This window comes from Saccopteryx leptura, chromosome 2 (genome assembly GCF_036850995.1).
Source record: "Saccopteryx leptura isolate mSacLep1 chromosome 2, mSacLep1_pri_phased_curated, whole genome shotgun sequence".
Lineage (NCBI taxonomy): Eukaryota > Metazoa > Chordata > Mammalia > Chiroptera > Emballonuridae > Saccopteryx > Saccopteryx leptura.
Genome location: NC_089504.1, coordinates 137,257,353 through 137,276,626, shown reverse-complemented (window position 1 = coordinate 137,276,626; position 19,274 = coordinate 137,257,353). Strand labels below are relative to the sequence as shown.

The 19,274-nt window shown below is 38.9% G+C and overlaps 1 protein-coding gene and 1 pseudogene across 5 annotated transcripts in view; one reads left to right on the top strand and one right to left on the bottom strand.

The window, feature by feature from the left end:
- The window catches only part of DENND5B (DENN domain containing 5B), a 200,638-nt gene that overhangs the window by 94,044 nt on the left and 87,320 nt on the right, over nucleotides 1-19,274 (top strand). The gene's annotated exons all lie outside the window — the stretch shown is intronic.
- On the bottom strand, nucleotides 7,626-8,689 carry LOC136393897 (isochorismatase domain-containing protein 1 pseudogene; annotated as a pseudogene).

The window sequence follows — 19,274 nt, the reverse complement described above, 5'->3', positions numbered from 1 at the left end:
TAAGAAATTGATTTTTGTTTATGTTATAAGAAAGAGATTGAATTTAATGCTTTAGAACTATCTATAACTAGTTATGTGAGAACTAGATATTGAGTAGACCATTCTCCTCCATGTGATCTGCAGTGCCACTGTGGTCATATATACAAGTTTTTGTGTGTAAGGGTGGATTTCTGAGCTTTCAGTTTATTCTGAGAACCTTTCTGTCTCAGTACTAAATCACACTGTTGTAATTACTGTAGTTTTACAGTAAGTCATGGTATCTCATAGGACACTTTTCTTGACCACCATCTTTTTATTGAATGCATTTAATTTAATTTTGGGACAATTAACATTTAAAATATTGAGTCTCCCCTTCCACGAAAAGGATATATGCCTCCATTTATAAGGATTCTCTTTAATGCCTGCCAATAAAATTTTATTATAGTAAAGTAGATAATGTGCAAATAATGACAGTTTGTTTCTTCTATTCCAGTCTTTGTCACATTTTTTTTTTTCTTGCCTTACATATTAATAGGCTCTCCAGCACAGTATGGAATGGAATTGATAGTAGCAGGCATTCTTGTCTTTTTCTTGATTTTAAAAGGAATACTTTTAATGTTTTACTATGAAGCACAACATTTGCTCTAGTGTTTTTGGTAAACAACCTCATACTAGGTTAAAGAAGTTCCTCCTGTTTCTAGTTTCTTCAGAGTTTTAAAAAATCATGACTATGGGTTGTATTTTATTGAATGCTTTTTGTGTATCAAGTAACATGATCACGTTTTCTTTTTTTAATCTACATTCCATCCTTACATTCCTGCCGTAAACCTGACTTTGTCATGATGTATTATTACTTTTTTAATACATTCTTGATTTAGTTTTCTAACATTTTCATCAGAATTTTTGCATCTGTGTTTTTGAATGATTTGGCTTATAATTTTCATTGCTTATGGGTTTTTTTTTTTGTTTTTTGTGTTCTTTTTTACAGAGACAGAGAGGGATAGAGAGGGACAGACAGACAGGAATGGAGAAAGAGATGAGAAGCATCAATCATTAGTTTTTTGTTGCGACATCTTAGTTCATTGATTGCTTTCTCATATGTGCCTTGACCGCAGACCTTCAGCAGACTGAGTAACCCCTTGCTCGAGCCAGTGACCTTGGGTCCAAGCTGGTGAGCTTTGCTCAAAACAGATGAGTCCGACCTCGGGGTCTCGAACCTGAGTCCTCCTCATCCCAGTCCGACGCTCTATCCACTGCGCCACCGCCTGGTCAGGCTGCTTATGTTGTTTTGTCTGGTTTTTGGTAGTAAGGTCATTCTAGCTTCATAGAAAGAGTTGGAAAGTATTCCATTATTTTCTAGAGGATAAAGTCGAGAAGGGTTTCTTTAAGGTTGGAAGTATTTGTTCCACGACTACTTGAGAAAACTGGTTTGTAAACTGTTCTTGTTGGGAACAGTTATTAAGTAACAATTCAGTGTCTTTAATGGTTTAAGTTTTCTACTTCTCTTCTTCCCTCCCATCCTTCTCCACAACCACCATCACCACCATTATCATCAGCATTGTCATCATCAACTGGGGACAAAGACCAAATGTTTCTTATTATATGACAGGCTACCCCCTTGTCTTTGACTAGGGATCCATTGTAGCAAAAAAAAAAAAAAATACAGTTAAAAGATGCTGGCACGTTACTAGTCTCATTCCGTTATTAACAATTAGTTCATTCCATCATCCTGTTGGATGAGAATGTCTTCCAGGGCAAGACCACTGAGGTTTGCAGGTTTCCTTTAGGTCTTGTCAGGTTCCAAAAGCAGGAGTGTCTCAACAATATATGGCTCCACTGTTTCAAGGCATTCGGTATAATTGAGATAAGGGTCAGTATTATTTCTTGTTCTGAGTCTCTCTCGAAGTGTTAATGTAATATCGGTTTTACCTTATTACGTAACTTATTTGTTCATTCCTTTACCCTCAGTTCCTATCCCTCCTTCCTTCCATTTATACCCAAATGAACGTTTTCACTTTTGGAAGGGTCGTTAGGTTTGGCCACAGTTGGTTTAGATTGGAGGCAGCAATATTCGTCTAGCAAGTACTACCTACTTGGTTCACTACCATTCATACAGCGTAAGGTTACATGGGTACAGAGCTAGTGGGCTGTTTTTACCAGTAGGCAGTATAGCTGCATTGCCTTTTAACCCCAATTTTGCCAGATGGGGTGAAGGCAGGACAAATCAGACTCTTAGGAATTCTGACATAAAGGTTTAAAAGTAGATTTACAGTTTCTTGCTTTGGAATCCTCCCTGCTTCTGCCACTTGTAGTCTGGTCCTGCATCAGGTAGGAAAAAGAAAGCAGAGGTGATATAGGAGGAAAATAAAAACTATAGTCATGGTACAGCATCCATCTCTATCCCTGTTCCCATATACAACAGAAGAACAGAGGACTCTTATCTAATGGGGACCCACCCTTAAGCCCCCACATGTTGAGCATGAGCACTCACTCAGGAAGGCATGTGAGTCAACCGTTAATGCCTTTATTGCCACCCATTTAGACAGCAAATGTTTCAGCTGGCTGTTACAGTTTTCTATTACACTATTATTACTCTGAGGATGATGAGCAATATGATAAGTCCATCTGATATATCTCTTTGCCTACTGTTGAATACTATGTGCTGTGAAGTGCAAAGGACGTCCCTTGCTCTGAAGAAATGCAATTTGCCAGCCCAGATTGGTAGAGTATTTCTGTTTCAGTCCTTTCCTAGTATTTTGAGTATTTGCTTCTAACACCAAGTATGTAAAACTAAATCCAGAGTGAGCGTCTACTCCTGTTAGGATTCATTTATAGTCCTCTCAACCCCCAGGGCTCCCAGCAGTGATCCAATGTAATCCACTCGTCAGCTATGTGGGGGGAGGGCCACCCCCTCCCCAGGAATCTTTCTCATAGCCATCTGCAGCCTCTATCTCTGTCGTTTGCAAACAAAACAATTCTTGTTGGCGTTTTGTGCCTCAGAGGGTGTCAGAGGAATATGTCGAGATTCAACTTATCTCTGCATTGCTACAGCACCTCCTGCCCACCACGTCTACTCATTTCATGGACCCAGGTATGGACCCAGGTGGCCACTTCAAAAGGTGCACTAGGTAGTGCCAGTCACTTCCAGAACCTGGAAAGGAGGTTCTTGTGACAGGTATCAACATGTTCTACTTTACTGTGCCCCATAAATTCCCAGAGTGGTTTCTATAGAGCTATGCTTCATAAGATATCCTTTTTGTAGCCCAGTTTTCCATTGTCCATGAGTCAGTAAAAAATCCCCAAACATGGGCTTTTACCATTGTTCAGGTCTTCCATCACTGCTAGGAAAACAGCGTGCAGATTAGTCCACTGAGCTGATCTGTTTTTACCTTCCTCAATCACAGTGGTGGCTTTCCAACCAGAATGTTGTCCATTCACCTTGGAGCTGTCATTTATAAACCAAGCAGTTCTTTGTTGATCATTTGAGAGGTGTTTATAGGGCACTGTCCAAGTGATGATAGAACCTAGCAGCTCATCACTCATCACTCAGTTCCAAAGTCTGTCCTGTGGGAAAAGAGGCTCCTGTTTGTATCTCCTCCTTGCATTCCCCTTGAAACATGATTCCAATGTAAACCATTTTCCTTTATTATGGAACTCTTCTGAGCATTGCCCTCCCTCATTAGCGTGTTTTTCCAACATCACCCAAAATACCATGGGTATTTTAGGTTTCAAGATTGTTTAATGTCTTTCAGTCATAAGAATAGTTTAGGTTAATGTTCAATAGCAATCTAGTAGTAATTGCTTCTCAAATGGCAAATTTCTAGTCCAGCATCCTGAAAGTTATCTCTGGGAGGCGCTTGCAGGCTGTCACCATAAAGCCCCAGAGTCTGTGCGTCACAGAGGGCTACTGAGCAAGTTTTGTCTGTACCAGTATTCCAGCTTATTTTCTATACTCATTCAGCCCAGGCAGTCTTATTCCATTTAGCATGTCCAATTAATATGGCTTGAAGGGTGACTTACATGCCTCCTGTCTTACTTCTAGGGGAAGTGTTCCCTGTTTAAACATGATATCTGTTCCCATAAAACATTTACCTAAAGCCTGTTTAAACATTCCAGTTTTCACCCAAACTTCCACCTTAGCTCTGTCAACCTTAAAATTTTTATTTTCTATCAACCTCATTGTAGCCTGCATTAAGACTTTGTAAAGGGTTTTGGTACCACAGTGCCTGAGGCTCCTGTATAAAGGGGACCTAGAAACATCTCTACCCCTTGTGTTACCACTTTGTGCATTAGGCTTTGGGTCCCAGCAGGGACTGAGCCAAGAGCGCCTGGCCCTTTGTCAGTCTTCATCTTGATTCCTCTGCCTGACTGTTGTCCCAGACGATTCCAGGTCTGCTTTCTCATAACAAGTTTTGCCTTTTCCTTGTTTCAAATTTCTCCAAAATAGGGTTATTGAGACTAAACTGGCTTGGAGACCTTTAATGTAGGGGTCAGCAGGGGCCCTTTGGTCTGCCTAATCTTACATAGTAGTGCTATATTAAGACCTTTGTTTCAACCACATCAGTATTCATTTTATTTGTCCTATTTCTTAATATCCATCTACAGACTTCCACCCTGCTGGGATGAGTTTTCTTCACACTTCCCTTTGTTTTTCCTCTTTGTTTTGCTTCTATCCATGTTTGTTTTATTCAGCTGATTTCTTAATAACTGTTTAAAAATTTCTACCCTACTGGAGTTTAGTCCCTTAGCTCTCTCCTCTGATTCTTTGTATTTTCTTGTTACATAATCTGATGTTTTTATTAGGATCTGTGAGATTCAAGAGGAGAAGCTGGGACAGCAAATCTACTGATTTTGGTAGTGAGTCACACTGGGTGCCGCTGCAGTATTTATCATGACTTGGATAATGGCCCTAGTCAGTGGGTGAATATCCCAGTTATCATAAAGCCAATTCCATATGGCTTATGTATGAATGAATCATCAACTGATTCCTCTGGGGGTACTCTGCTTGGTATTTGTAGGGGGAGTTGGGAAGCCCCCCTTCTCAGGGTAAACAGACTTGAGCATAGCTTTCACCCAGTCCACCTCGGGCATTACCTCCTGTGTGTCTGGATTGTAGATAGCCGTCTGTGATTGTCTCATAGTGAGCTGTGGGGCCTGCATCAGCACAGACATGCTCTTCCCCTCTGCAGCACTTAAAAACAGGGACACTGCTTCTACCTCACTCTCTCAATCCATTTTAGTAAACGTTTTTCAGGAGGCTGGTGATACCAGTCTACAAAATGAGACAGCTCCTTAACATCATATCCCCTGATTTCTGTAGTTTCTTGGTTCGTTCCCCCACACCCACCATGGACTTTGGTGACTAGAGGTCTTAGAGGTGCTTTTTGTTGTCCCTGTGTAATTTTTCTCTTTGGGCACAAACTGGTTGGCAGAAGCTCAGATTGACCAAAATCTGAGCTCAGTCTAGCATCAGAGTCTGATCCAGCACTTCCGTTTTAGCTACTGTACGTAACAATAACCAAGGGATTGAATAGTTCGCTGTTTTCTTACTGGTTTGCATTTCTTTATGCATCCAGTGAAGCACCTCCTTGGAAGTTGGATCCATCTATAAATTCCACTGGTAACTTTACCTTCAGTAATTTATCTCACGGTAGCTGTTTCTCCATACCATGGTTGACCCTGTCTGTGGACACCTGGGAATCAGATTTCTCATCCCCTGTCCTTGCCCTTTCTCTTCCCAAATCACACGCTTCCGTGGGCCTGCGCCATTTTAGTGAATCCCACATCTTCTAACACCAACAATTCAACACTAACTTCCTGGAGTTAACATCAGATTATTTCACAGGTTTAAGGGTGCATCACAAAGAAATGCTCTCACTTCAGACTCCAGCCACAAGTAGGGCCCAGACTACTTACATTTCTGCCTAGCCAACTACAAGTGCAAGAGTTCCCACAGCCCTCCTTTTAGGTTTCATAATTTTCTAGAATGATTCACAGAACTCAGGAAAGTCCTTCACTTACTGTCACGGGCTTACTATAAAGGCTGCAACTCAGGAATAGTCAAACGGAAGAGCGGCATAGGAGAGGGTGTGGGGGGAGGGGCGCGGAGCTTGCCTGCCTCCCCCAGCGCCCCGCCCTCCCACCCCCCCTGTGTTCGCCAACCCAGACGCCTCTCTCCTTCTTCTTGAATCAGTTTTTGTTCATTTCTCCAGGATTACTTTTATTTTTTCCTCTTTATTTTATTTTTTACTTATTTTTAAGTATTTCATGAAAATAAATTTATTGAAGAATAACAACGACTACAAAATTAATACTACCAAATCATTCTTGGTGCCTTTATAATTGGAGGGTAGGTGAAGAAAATATCAAACAAAAATATGAACATTTAAAAAATATATTTTATCCAGCCTTTATCTTCTTGCTAAACTTATGTATGTTAGGAGATATATTCAAGATTTTTATTAAGATATTCAGCTAATGTAATACTTAAGAAATTTTAAAACATCACCTCCAATAATTATAGGACATTGTAAATCATTTCATCTGTTTACAAAATTAAAACAATGATGCAGTAAATCTCTTTAGGAAAAGATTCAACTAAAAGAGAACATTAACAGAAAATAGTGATAGTGACCAGAATAAGAAAATTAGCATAATCAAGAAAAAGCCAACCTGTAAAGTGAAAGCACTGAATCCACATAATGGTTATTTTTTAATATTTTATTTATTCATTTTAGAGAGAGTGAGAAAGGGGGAGGAGCAGGAAGCATTAACTCCCATACGTGCCTTGACCAGGCAAGCCCAGGGTTTCGAACTGGCAACATCACCATTTTATACACTGCACAGTAGCTGGGTCAACGTTTTATCCACTGTACCACCATAGGTCAGACCCACATAATGTTCTAACCTATGTTACAGTAATACAAAAGTCAAACTATTATCAATGCATCTTTTTTTTTTACAGTGCACAATTTAAGAAAACTTCACAAGTGTGCACTTCGGAAAGTTGTAATCATTATGTACAGTATAGACTAAACAGATACTTCTGTTATACCTTTTTTATATATAAATAAAAGTACATTAAGAAAAAGGAAGGTAAGTGGCACCTGAAGCCTTTGACATTTGTAACTGAATGCTGGACTAATTGGTTAAGATTTATTAAGAGGAGTAAAAAATAAAGCCAATTTTTGACATTAAAAAAAATTTTTTTTTATTTGACAGAGACAGGGTGTCAGATAGGGACAGACTGACAGGAAAGGAGAGAGATAAGAAGCATCAATTCTTTGTTGCAGCATTTTAGTTGTTCATTGATTGCTTGTTCATTGATTGCTTTCTTATATGTGCCTTGACCGGGGGTTACAGTGAGCTAGTGACCCCTTGCTTAGGCCAGTGACCTTTGGGCTCAAGCCAGTGACCATAGGATCATGTCTATGACCCCATGCTCAAGCCCACGCTCAAGCCAGAGGAGCCCTCTCACAAGCCAGCAACCTTGAGGTTTTGAGCCTGTATCCTCTGTGTCCCAGTCCGATGCTCTATCCACTGTGCCACCACCTGGGAAGGCATTGACTTAACATTTTAATTCTAGTAGAGACAGCTTGTCTGCACTTACAGTCCTGTTCCCTGATGGTGAGTAGCATACCATTTCTTCAAACACCCTTTACTTTGGAAAGCAGACCCCACTCCAGAGCACTTGCCCCAGTTAGATTCTGAATTGACTTGAATTGTGTATGGTCTTTATCAGCCACCAGACAGAGCAGAACAGCCTCGCTGGTAGTCACTGTGATCCCAGTTCTAGCAAAACGCTTGAGAGCAAACATCCTGTGGGGTGGCATGAGCAACAGTATCAACCTTGATGCCTCAGCCAATCAGCTCCAGAGCTGTTGGAGGCACACATGAATTTGAACCCCAAATAACACAACACTCCTGACTCCAGAAATCTCTGCTAATACTGCTTCTACTTATGGTAATACCATTGATAACTTGGTCTTTGGAAATACCGATTTTTACACCTGTTAAATCAATTTCTTGAACAGTGCTTCCAAGACCTTTTAGGGTACTGTTCTGTTACAATACCGGAATTCCTAAAATCCAGGCCCCTTGTAGCAATCTTTGTCTCACACTAATCATATACCCAGAATTCTCGATGGCTGGTCTGAACGTTTCCTGCATATCACAGCGGAAAAACTCAGTGCTCGGCCTGACCAGTGGTGGTCCAGTGGATAGTGTCGACCTGGAACGCTGAGGTCACGGTTTGAAACCCTGGGCTTGCCTGGTCAAGGCACATATGGGAGTTGATGCTTCCTACCTTTTTTTCTCTCTCCTTCTCCCCCTCTCTAATTATGTTAATTAAATTATTAAAATAATTTAATAAAATAAAATAAATAAAACTAAAAATAATTTAATTAAATAAAAACTAAAAAAAAGAGGGAAAAACTCAGTGCTTGAAGGAGTAAGACTTCCCACGGTAATGAGCTGGCTCTGCAGCAGCAGGAGGCACATCTTACAGTGCTCGAAAACCACCAAACCATTGGGCAGGTCCACGTACTGGCCCCACTCCTCAGCGCAAGAGCCGCACCACGAATTTGTGGTGCACGTCAAGCTGGTCGCTGGCCAGGTTGAAGAACTTCTGAATGAGCAGGTTGCAGCGGGTTCTGTGAGGCACCACCGAGGGCTGCGCGAGGAGGGGCACAGGGACCCTGCTCGATGGCATCCACGCGCCCACGCACCACCAGGTTCCCGCAGCTGTCTGCCAGCTCAAGGCCGCCAGATGCAGACCTATTTTTTTATTTTTAAATTTATTTTTTATTGAGGTATAATTGCCATATAACAGGATATTGGATTCAGTGTACAGCATAATAATTTGATATCTGTGTACACTGCAAAATGATCACAATACGTCTAGTTTCCCCACTCTTATCACATATAGGAATAATTTTCTTAAGCTTTCAGTTTATTGACATACAGTCTTAATATTTCCCTATCTTCTTAATTTCATCTCTATATGTAGTTTTGTCCCCCTCTTCATTCCTAATACTGCATATTTGTGCCTTCTTTCTTTTCCCCTTGATTTTTTAAACCTAAAGGGTATCAGTTATGTTAAAAGAACTTTTACCTTTGTTGGTACTTTCTATTTTATCTTTGTTTTCTGTTCTGTGATTTTGGTTTTTACTTCCTTTGAGCTTAGTATTTTACACACACACTGTTAAAACTTAGCATCTTACTCTTGTGATAGCTTCATTCCCTAAGTCTTAGTAAATCTGATATTTTCATTATTCAGTTCTAAAAATATTTTAATTTTAACTATTTGTCCTGCTTTACTACTTTTTTGCCTTCTTTGAAATAAAATGTTTTTTTTATTTTAGCTTTTTTCATTTAATTAGTATAGATGTTATATGCTGTTTCTTTTTCTTAATGGTAAATTTTGAAATATTAACATAAACATTTAGTCTCATGTTAATCAGAATCTTTAAAATATAGATACTGTAAAATGCTTTGACTCCAGTCATCCCCACCATGGCTTACTTGTTATAGTTGTTCAATAATCTTGTAACCTCTCAATGCAGACATTTCATTTTATACACTTGGTTTTGTTTAAACTTACCTTCATTGCCATTTTTTGATAATTTACATTTCATTTCATGTTGTAGATTTTTCTTCTGGGATCAGTCTTCTTCTTCCCAAAGTATATTCTTAGAAGTTCCTTAAGTGAGATGGCATCATTCTCTATTAGGTTTTATTTATATGAAATTGTTTTTTGTTTTTGTTTTTGAAAGATGATTTTATTGTATATTAAATTCTAGGTTAGTTTTTGGGTTTGTTTTTTTTGTTTGTTTGTTTTTTTGCTCTCTTAGAACTTTGAGAATAATATTCTCCTGTCTTCCAGTTTCGAAATTAGTGGTTGAGAGGTCATCTATTACAATAACTATTTGTCATTCCTTGGCCAGATATCTGTCTATTCACTCTGGCTATTTGTAAGATTTTCTGTTTGGGAGATGACGTCAGAGTAATGGCAGGGTAGGAAGCGATACCGATAAATCTCCCCCAAAACTCAACAAGATCTTCAACCAGAAACAGAAAAACCTATCCTTGGAGCCTCCAGATGTTTCGCAATACACCCGAAGGTATGGTCGAGCGAAAAATTGGCTAAATATATAACCAAACCCTGAAGGAAATAGGGAGTAAGAAATGCTCCGCCTTCCTCACTAACTTAAACAGGGCGGCTTTCTCTGGTATCCGTGAATATAGAAACTGAGGTGGGCAAAGGGGGTGAATAGATCCAGGCCGCAGCACAAACGGCCGAACCAGGCTGTGACACGGAGATCCAAGCCGAGGAAAAACTGATTCTGTGGCAACCCGGGCAATACAAGCTAACACTTGCGCCAAACCCAAACAAAGAAAGACAAGCGGGGCAGCCATTTTACCCGATCTCCTGGTCAGCATGCGCAGATAGTGGGCGAGAGATTTCTTCCTAAGCCCCGGGAGTGGGTGCCCGTTTTACCCCACAGAGAGGCAGAGTCAGAGGCCTTTCTCTGGGCCGAAAGCGGAATCTCTGGGCAGCCCCAGCGCCCTGGGAAAGCCGCGCACGGGAGGGAGCGAGAACTAATTCCAACAGTGGATCTTTTCCGTTCTGGTAGGGGATTCACTCAGAGGGAAACATGGCCGGCCTCATATCCTGGTCTGCGCGCGCAGATAGTGAGCGAGAGATTCCTCCGAGTGCCTTGGCAGTGCGCGCCCCTGTTATCACACAGAGGGGCAGAGTCAGGGGCCTTTGTGTGGGCCAAAGCGGAATCTCAGGCCGCCCCAGCGCCTTGCAAAAGCCGCGCATGGGGACGGAGCGAGAGCCAATTCCAACGCTGCAACTTTTCCATGCGGTTGGGGGTTTCACTCAGAGCGTGAGACTGCTGGCCGGATATCCTGGTCTGCGCGCACAGATAGTGAGCCGAGAGTTTCCTCCAAGCGTCCTGGAAGTGGGAGCCCGCCTGTGTTACCGGACAGAGTGGCAGAGCCAGAGGTCTTTGAGTGGCGGAAACCCCGCCTGATTATGCTAGCAGCTCTGACTGACTGAGCCTTACCCAGAGCCCTGTGCTGACTGGAAATAGAGTGGGGAGTTGCCAGCTCTTTGAGCCTCTTACTATCCAGACAGAGGCAGCAGCAACCCCATAGCTGGATTATCAGGCTACTAATTGAGGAAGGAAAGACTAAGAGAAAGGCTCCAGGAACACGGACTCTCTCACTGTGGGAGCCTATAAATGCTAGTGAGCCTTGACTGCCAACGAGACTAAAGCACAATACATATACATCGCCATAGAGACTTATCAACTGCAAACCTCTACCTGAGCGTGCCAAAGGGGCAGAACCCGGGGTACAGAGTCACCGACCAGGAAGAGGGAGAGAAAAGAAAAAGCAAGAAGATAACCTCTCAAAATCAAGAATAATCTGCAGACTTTATAACCTATCCCATTTTATTATATTTGTTCGTTTGTTTCTCTTATCTTCATTCTTGATATTTTTTTTCCTCCTCCAATTTGGCCGATTAACTCTCTGCTGGTCTTACTCTCTCCTCTCCTTGAACTACACTACCCATAAGTGTTACATCTCCCATGATCTTTTCTCTCCTCTTCCTTTCTCTCTATGAGGGTTATACTCCAAAACCCTTAACTCTCTCTCTCTCTCTCTCTCTCTCTGTCTCCTCTTTTTTCTTTTTTCTTCTTTTAGTGGTTCCCTCTTTTTTTTCTCTCTCTCTCTCTTTTTTCTCCCTCTATATTAGTTTCTTCCTTTCTCCTTTACATCTCCTCTCATTCAAACCTCAATAACAAACAAATTATCTTATCTGGGACTCAAACTTATGTTTGTGGCATTTTGGGGGGTTTTTACTTCACCTTTTTAAATCACTAGCAGTGCTCCCATCCCTGGCTCTCCATTTCATCTAGTCCTTGTTCCACTAAATATAATAGTAATTTTTTAATTTGTCCCCCCATTTTTCTGTTTTCATCTTATTCCTCCCATAACTCTTAGTCAACCAACACCTAAAAGCAAATCATTTTATTCTTGACCCAAATTTTTTCCTTATTTGCTTTTTTGTGGGTCCATACCCCCTTCTTTTTAACTTTTTATTCTTTATTAAATTTCATTAATACTATCAACAAAACCACCCTCAGATGCCATTAAGGAAGAGAAAATCGAATATCATGGATACAAAAGAAAGAGAGGTAACACAGCTAGATGAGGAAAAATCTATGGAGAAAAAATTTAATATATTGGAAACCTTGGAGCTAACTGACAGAGAATTCAAGATAGAAATCCTAAAAATCCTCCGAGATATACAAGAAAACACAGAAAGACAATTTAGGGAGCTCAGAAAACAACTCAATGAACACAAAGAATATATGTCCAAGGAAATTGAAACTATAAAAACAAATCAAACAGAGATGAAAAACTCAATTCACGAGCTGAAAAACGAAGTAACAAGCTTAGCTAATAGAACAGGTCAGATAGAAGAGAGGATTAGTGAAATAGAAAACAAGCAACTTGAGGCACAACAGAAAGAAGAAAAAAGAGACTCAAAAATTAAAAAAAATGAGATAGCCCTACAAGAATTATCTGACTCCATCAAAAAGAATGACATAAGAATAATAGGTATATCAGAGGGAGAAGAGAGAGAAAATGGAATGGAGAACATACTCAAACAAATAATAGATGAGAACTTCCCAAGCCTGTGGAAAGAACTAAAGCCTCAAGTTCAAGAAGCAAACAGAACTCCGAGTTTTCTTAACCCCAACAAACCTACTCCAAGGCATATCATAATGAAATTGACACAAACCAACAGCAAAGAAAAAATTCTCAAGGCAGCCAGGGAAAAGAAGAATACAACATATAAAGGAAGGCCCATTAGATTATCATCAGATTTCTCAGCAGAAACTCTACAAGCTAGAAGAGAGTGGACCCCAATATTTAAAGTCCTGAAAGAGAGGAACTTTCAGCCACGAATACTATACCCATCAAAGCTATCCTTCAAATATGAAGGAGAAATAAAAACATTCACAGATACAGAAAAGATGAGGGAATTTATCATCAGAAAACCCCCACTCCAGGAATTACTAAAGGGGGTTCTCCAATCAGATACAAAGAACAAAAAAAAAAACAGAGCCACAGTAAAAGCTCCAAGAAGAACACAATAAAACCAAATTTAAACTGTGACAACAACAAAAAGAAAGGGGGGGAGAAGATGGAGATTAACAGTAGCAAAGGACGATGGAGTGCAAAAGTACTCACAAAATAGTTTGCTACAATGAACAGGGTAGGGACCCTTTTCATTACTCAAAGGTAACCACCATTGAAAAAACCACCACAGAAGCACATGAGATAAAAAAGATAGCAACAGAGGAAAGATGTATGGAATACAACCAAATAAAAACAAAAGATAGAAAAACGAAAGAGAAGGATCAAACAAGACACAAAACTAACAGAAAGCAAGATATAAAATGGCAATAGGGAACTCACACGTATCAATAATTACACTAAATGTAAACGGATTAAACTCACCAATAAAAAGGCACAGAGTAGCAGAATGGATTAAAAAAGAAAATCCAACTGTATGCTGCCTACAGGAAACTCATCTAAGTAACAAGGATAAAAACAAATTCAAAGTGAAAGGCTGGAAAACAATACTCCAAGCAAATAACATCCCAAAAAAAGCAGGTGTAGCAATACTCATATCGGATAATGCTGACTACAAGACAGCAAAAGTACTCAGAGACAAAAATGGCCATTTCATAATGTCTAAGGGGACACTGAATCAAGAAGACATAACAATTCTTAATATATATGCACCAAACCAAGGAGCACCAAAATATATAAGACAGCTACTTATTGATCTTAAAACAAAAACTGACAAAAATACAATCATACTTGGAGACCTCAATACACCGCTGATGGCTCTAGATCGGTCATCCAAACAGAGAATCAACAAAGACATAGTGGCTTTAAACAAAACACTAGAGCACCTGGATATGATAGACATCTACAGGACATTTCATCCCAAAGTGACTGAGTATACATTTTTCTCCAGTGTACATGGATTATTCTCAAGAATTGACCATATGTTGGGCCACAAAAACAACATCAGCAAATTCAGAAAAATAGAAGTTGTGCCAAGCATATTTTCTGATCATAAAGCCTCGAAACTAGAAATCAACTGCAAAAAAGAGGAAAAAAATCCCACAAAAATGTGGAAACTAAACAACATACTTTTAAAAAATGAATGGGTCAAAGAAGAATTAAGTGCAGAGATCAAAAGATATATACAGACTAATGAAAATGACAATACAACATATCAGAATCTATGGGATGCAGCAAAAGCAGTGATAAGAGGAAAGTACATATCACTTCAGGCATATATGAACAAACAAGAGAGAGCCCAAGTGAACCACTTAACTTCCCACCTTAAGGAACTAGAAAAAGAAGAACAAAGAAAACCCAAAACCAGCCGAAGAAAGGAGATAATAAAAATCAGAGCAGAAATAAATGAATTAGAGAACAAAAAAACTATAGAAAAAATTAATAGAACAAGGAGCTGGTTCTTTGAAAAGATCAACAAAATTGACAAACCCTTGGTAAGACTTACCAAGGAAAAAAAGAGAAAGAACTCATATAAACAAAATCCAAAATGAAAGAGGAGAAATCACCACAGACACCGTAGATATACAAAGAATTATTGTAGAATACTATGAAAAACTTTATGCCACTAAATTCAACAATCTAGAAGAAATGGATAAATTCCTAGAACAATACAACCTTCCTAGACTGAGTCAAGAAGAAGCAGAAAGCCTAAACAGACCTATTAGTAGAGAAGAAATAGAAAAACCATTAAAAACCTCCCCCAAAATAAAAGTCCAGGCCCTGACGGCTATACCAGCGAATTTTATCAAACATTCAAAGAAGACTTGGTTCCTATTCTACAGAAAGTCTTCCAAAAAATTGAAGAAGAAGCAATACTTCCAAACACATTTTATGAGGCCAACATAACCCTCATACCAAAACCAGGCAAGGATAGCACAAAAAAAGAAAACGACAGACCAATATCTCTAATGAATACAGATGCTAAAATACTAAACAAAATACTAGCAAATCGAATACAACAACATATTAAAAAAATAATACATCATGATCAAGTGGGATTCATCCCAGAATCTCAAGGATGGTTCAACATACGTAAAACGGTTAACGTAATACACCATATCAACAAAACAAAGAACAAAAACCACATGATCTTATCAATAGACGCAGAAAAGGCTTTTGATAAAATACAACACAATTTTATGTTTAAGACTCTCAACAAAATGGGTATAGAAGGAAAATATCTCAACATGATAAAGGCCATATATGATAAACCATCAGCTAACGTCATATTAAATGGCACTAAACTGAAGGCTTTCCCCCTTAAATCAGGAACAAGACAGGGTTGTCCACTGTCTCCACTCTTATTTAATGTGGTACTAGAGGTTCTAGCCAGAGCAATCAGACAAGACAAAGAAATAAAAGGCATCCATATCGAAAAAGAAGAAGTAAAGGTATCACTTTTTGCAGATGATATGATCCTATACATCGAAAACCCCAAAGAATCCACAAAAAGACTACTAGAAACAATAAGCCAATACAGTAAGGTCGCAGGATACAAAATTAACATACAGAAGTCAATAGCCTTTCTATATGCCAACCATGAAACAATTGAGAACGAACTCAAAAGAATAATCCCCTTCACGATTGCAACAAAAAAAATAAAATACTTAGGAATAAACATAACAAAGAATGTAAAGGACTTATATAATGAAAACTATAAACCATTGTTAAGGGAAATCGAAAAAGATATAATGAGATGGAAGAATATACCTTGTTCTTGGCTAGGAAGAATAAATATAATCAAGATGGCTATATTACCCAAAGCAATATACAAATTTAATGCAATTCCCATCAAACTTCCAATGACATTTTTTTAAAGAAATAGAGCAAAAAATCATCAGATTTATATGGAACTATAAAAAACCCCGAATAGCCAAAGCAATCCTAAAGAAAAAGAATGAAGCTGGGGGCATTACAATACCTGACTTTAAACTCTATTATAGGGCCACGACAATCAAAACAGCATGGTATTGGCAGAAAAATAGACACTCAGACCAATGGAACAGAATAGAAAGTCCAGAACTAAAACCACATATATATAGTCAAATAATTTTTGATAAAGGGGCCAACAACACACAATGGAGAAAAGAAAGCCTCTTCAATAAATGGTGCTGGGAAAACTGGAAAGCCACATGCAAAAGAATGAAACTGGACTACAGTTTGTCCCCCTGTACAAAAATTAACTCAAAATGGATCAAAGATCTAAACATAAGACCTGAAACAATTAAGTACATAGAAGAAGACATAGGTACTCAACTCATGGACCTGGGTTTTAAAGAGCATTTTATGAATTTGACTCCACAGGCAAGAGAAGTGAAGGCAAAATTTAATGAATGGGACTACATCAGACTAAGAAGTTTTTGCTCAGCAAGAGAAACTGATAACAAAATAAACAGAAAGCCAACTAAATGGGAAATGATATTTTCAAACAACAGCTCAGATAAGGGCCTAATATCCAAAATATACAAAGAACTCATAAAACTCAACAACAAACAAACAAACAATCCAATAAAAAAATGGGAAGAGGATATGAACAGACACTTCTCCCAGGAAGAAATACAAATGGCCAACAGATATATGAAAAGATGCTCATCTTCTTTAGCTATTAGAGAAATGCAAATCAAAACTGCAATGAGATATCACCTCACACCTGTTCGATTAGCTATTATTAACAAGACAGGTAATAGCAAATGTTGGAGAGGCTGTGGAGAAAAAGGAACCCTCATACACTGTTGGTGGGAATGTAAAGTAGTACAACCATTATGGAAGAAAGTATGGTGGTTCCTCAACAAACTGCAAATAGAACTACCTTATGACCCAGCAATCCCTCTACTGGGTATATACCCCAAAAACTCAGAAACATTGATATGTAAAGACACATGCAGCCCCATGTTTATTGCAGCATTGTTCATAGTGGCCAGGACATGGAAACAACCAAAAAGCCCATCAATAGATGACTGGATAAAGAAGATGTGGCACATATACACTCTGGAATACTACTCAGCCATAAGAAATGATGACATCAGAACATTTACACAAAATGGTGGGATCTTGATAACATGATACGAAGCAAAATAAGTAAATCAGAAAAAAACAGGAACTGCATTATTCCATACATAGGTGGGACATAAAAGTGAAACTAAGAGACATTGATAAGAGTGTGGTGGTTAGGGGGGGGGACGGGGGAATGGGAGAGGGAAAGGGGGAGGGGGAGGGGCACAAAGAAAACAAGATAGAAGGTGACAGAGGACAATCTGACTTTGGGTGATGGGTATGCAACATAATTGAACGACAAGATAACCTGGACTTGTTATCTTTGAATATATGTATCCTGATTTATTGATGTCACCCCATTAAAAAAATAAAATTATAAAAAAAATATTTTGACTAGGGAAATAAATACTTGTTTTGAAAAAAAAAAAAAAAAGATTTTTCTGTTTGTCTTTGGTGTCCTGTATTTTTACTGTGATTTATCTAGATGAGGGTTTCTTTACTTGTTCTGCGTGTGATTCATTGTGTTTTTTGAAATCTAACACTTTTTACTAGTATTGCAAAATTCTCAATCATTTTTCTAAATATTACTTCCATTCATCTTTTAAAAAAATCTTTCCAGAACACTAATTAAGCATGTAAATCTGTCTTGCTTAACTTCTCATGTCTCTCAACCTCTTTTTCTGTCTCTGTGCTGCATTTTGGGTGATTTCTCCACATCTATCTTCCAGCTCACTCTCTCTTTTTTACCTGTATCTAATTTGTAGTTAACCCTTCCTTTGACATTTTAATTTCAGCAGCCTATAAATCTACTTCATTCTTCCTTTAATTTCTTTAAACATAAAATATACATAGTATATATTCTTTCTTTTTTTTTTTTTTTTTAAATTTTTTTTAAATTTTTATTTTATTTTATTTATTCATTTTAGAGAGGAGAGAGAGAGAGGGAGAGAGAGAGGAGAGAGACGGGGGGAGGAGCTGGAAGCATCAACTCCCATATGTGCCTTGACCAGGCAAGCCCAGGGTTTCAAACCGGCGACCTCAGCATTTCCAGGTCAACGCTTTATCCACTGCGCCACCACAGGTCAGGCAGTATATATTCTTTCTCAGATAGTTTTCAGTGTCTGATGGGTTATGTATTGAGCATATATTTCTCCATGAAGGCTTTGTATTTTCTCTGACCAGGGATCTGACTGAGTTCACTGGCAACACAGGTTTACTTGAAATTAAAATTCTCAACTTAGTGTTTTTTGGGACATACAGGATAGCATGAATTTGGTCTCCAGACATACCTGACAGCTGGCCAATACGTAGGAATTCTCAATGAGCCTTTTTTCCTTTTTATCCCAAAGCCAGGGCAGGACAGACGACCTGTCTTGGCAGTATAGTTTGTTGTGGGTTTATTTTTGTGGTATCATATTATTTTGTGGGTTTTTCCCCCTCCTTTCTTGATCTCTTTTCCTTGAGCTTTTATTTTTTACCTTCTTGGGTCCTAGCTTAATGCAAGAGGTTCTGCTGTCTTTGTCAAAGGAAAAATATGTCATGTGTATCAGTCTTATTGTTTAGTAGAAGAAGGAAAAATTGATTTTCACTTCCCGGGTGTAACTTTTCTATAGTAAGAGCAAGAAAAAACGCCTAGGGTGCTAGTTTCTATTATTTAAGAATTTGTATTTTCTATGAGATTGAACATTTTCCCATCAACCATGAAGTAGCAAAGCTGTTATTGGTTTGATTCAACTGCTTAAAACCCTCTGCTTTTCAGCCTAGATCCACTCAAGAGACAGATTAAACTGTACAATAATTTAAACAAAGGAGTATAAAATGGAGAATGATTAAGTTATACTGGAAAGAAACTATAAACACAAAGGAAACTCTTAAAAGCAGTGTTTTTCAACTGCCAGTCCCTAGACCAGTGCCAGTCCACCAGAAATTTCTCTATAATCTTCATATAACATCAAGGTAGTTAACTTTTTTGCAGACCTGCATAGAATTTCTGGCTGACTGGTGGTTGAAAACCACTACTCTAAAGGGCACCCTAGGAAGGACAAAGTTGGAAGAGGGCCCCAGTTCACAAGACTAAGTTTCATTCATCGTTGAAGAAAGTGTGGTTGCAGGTCATTGGATGG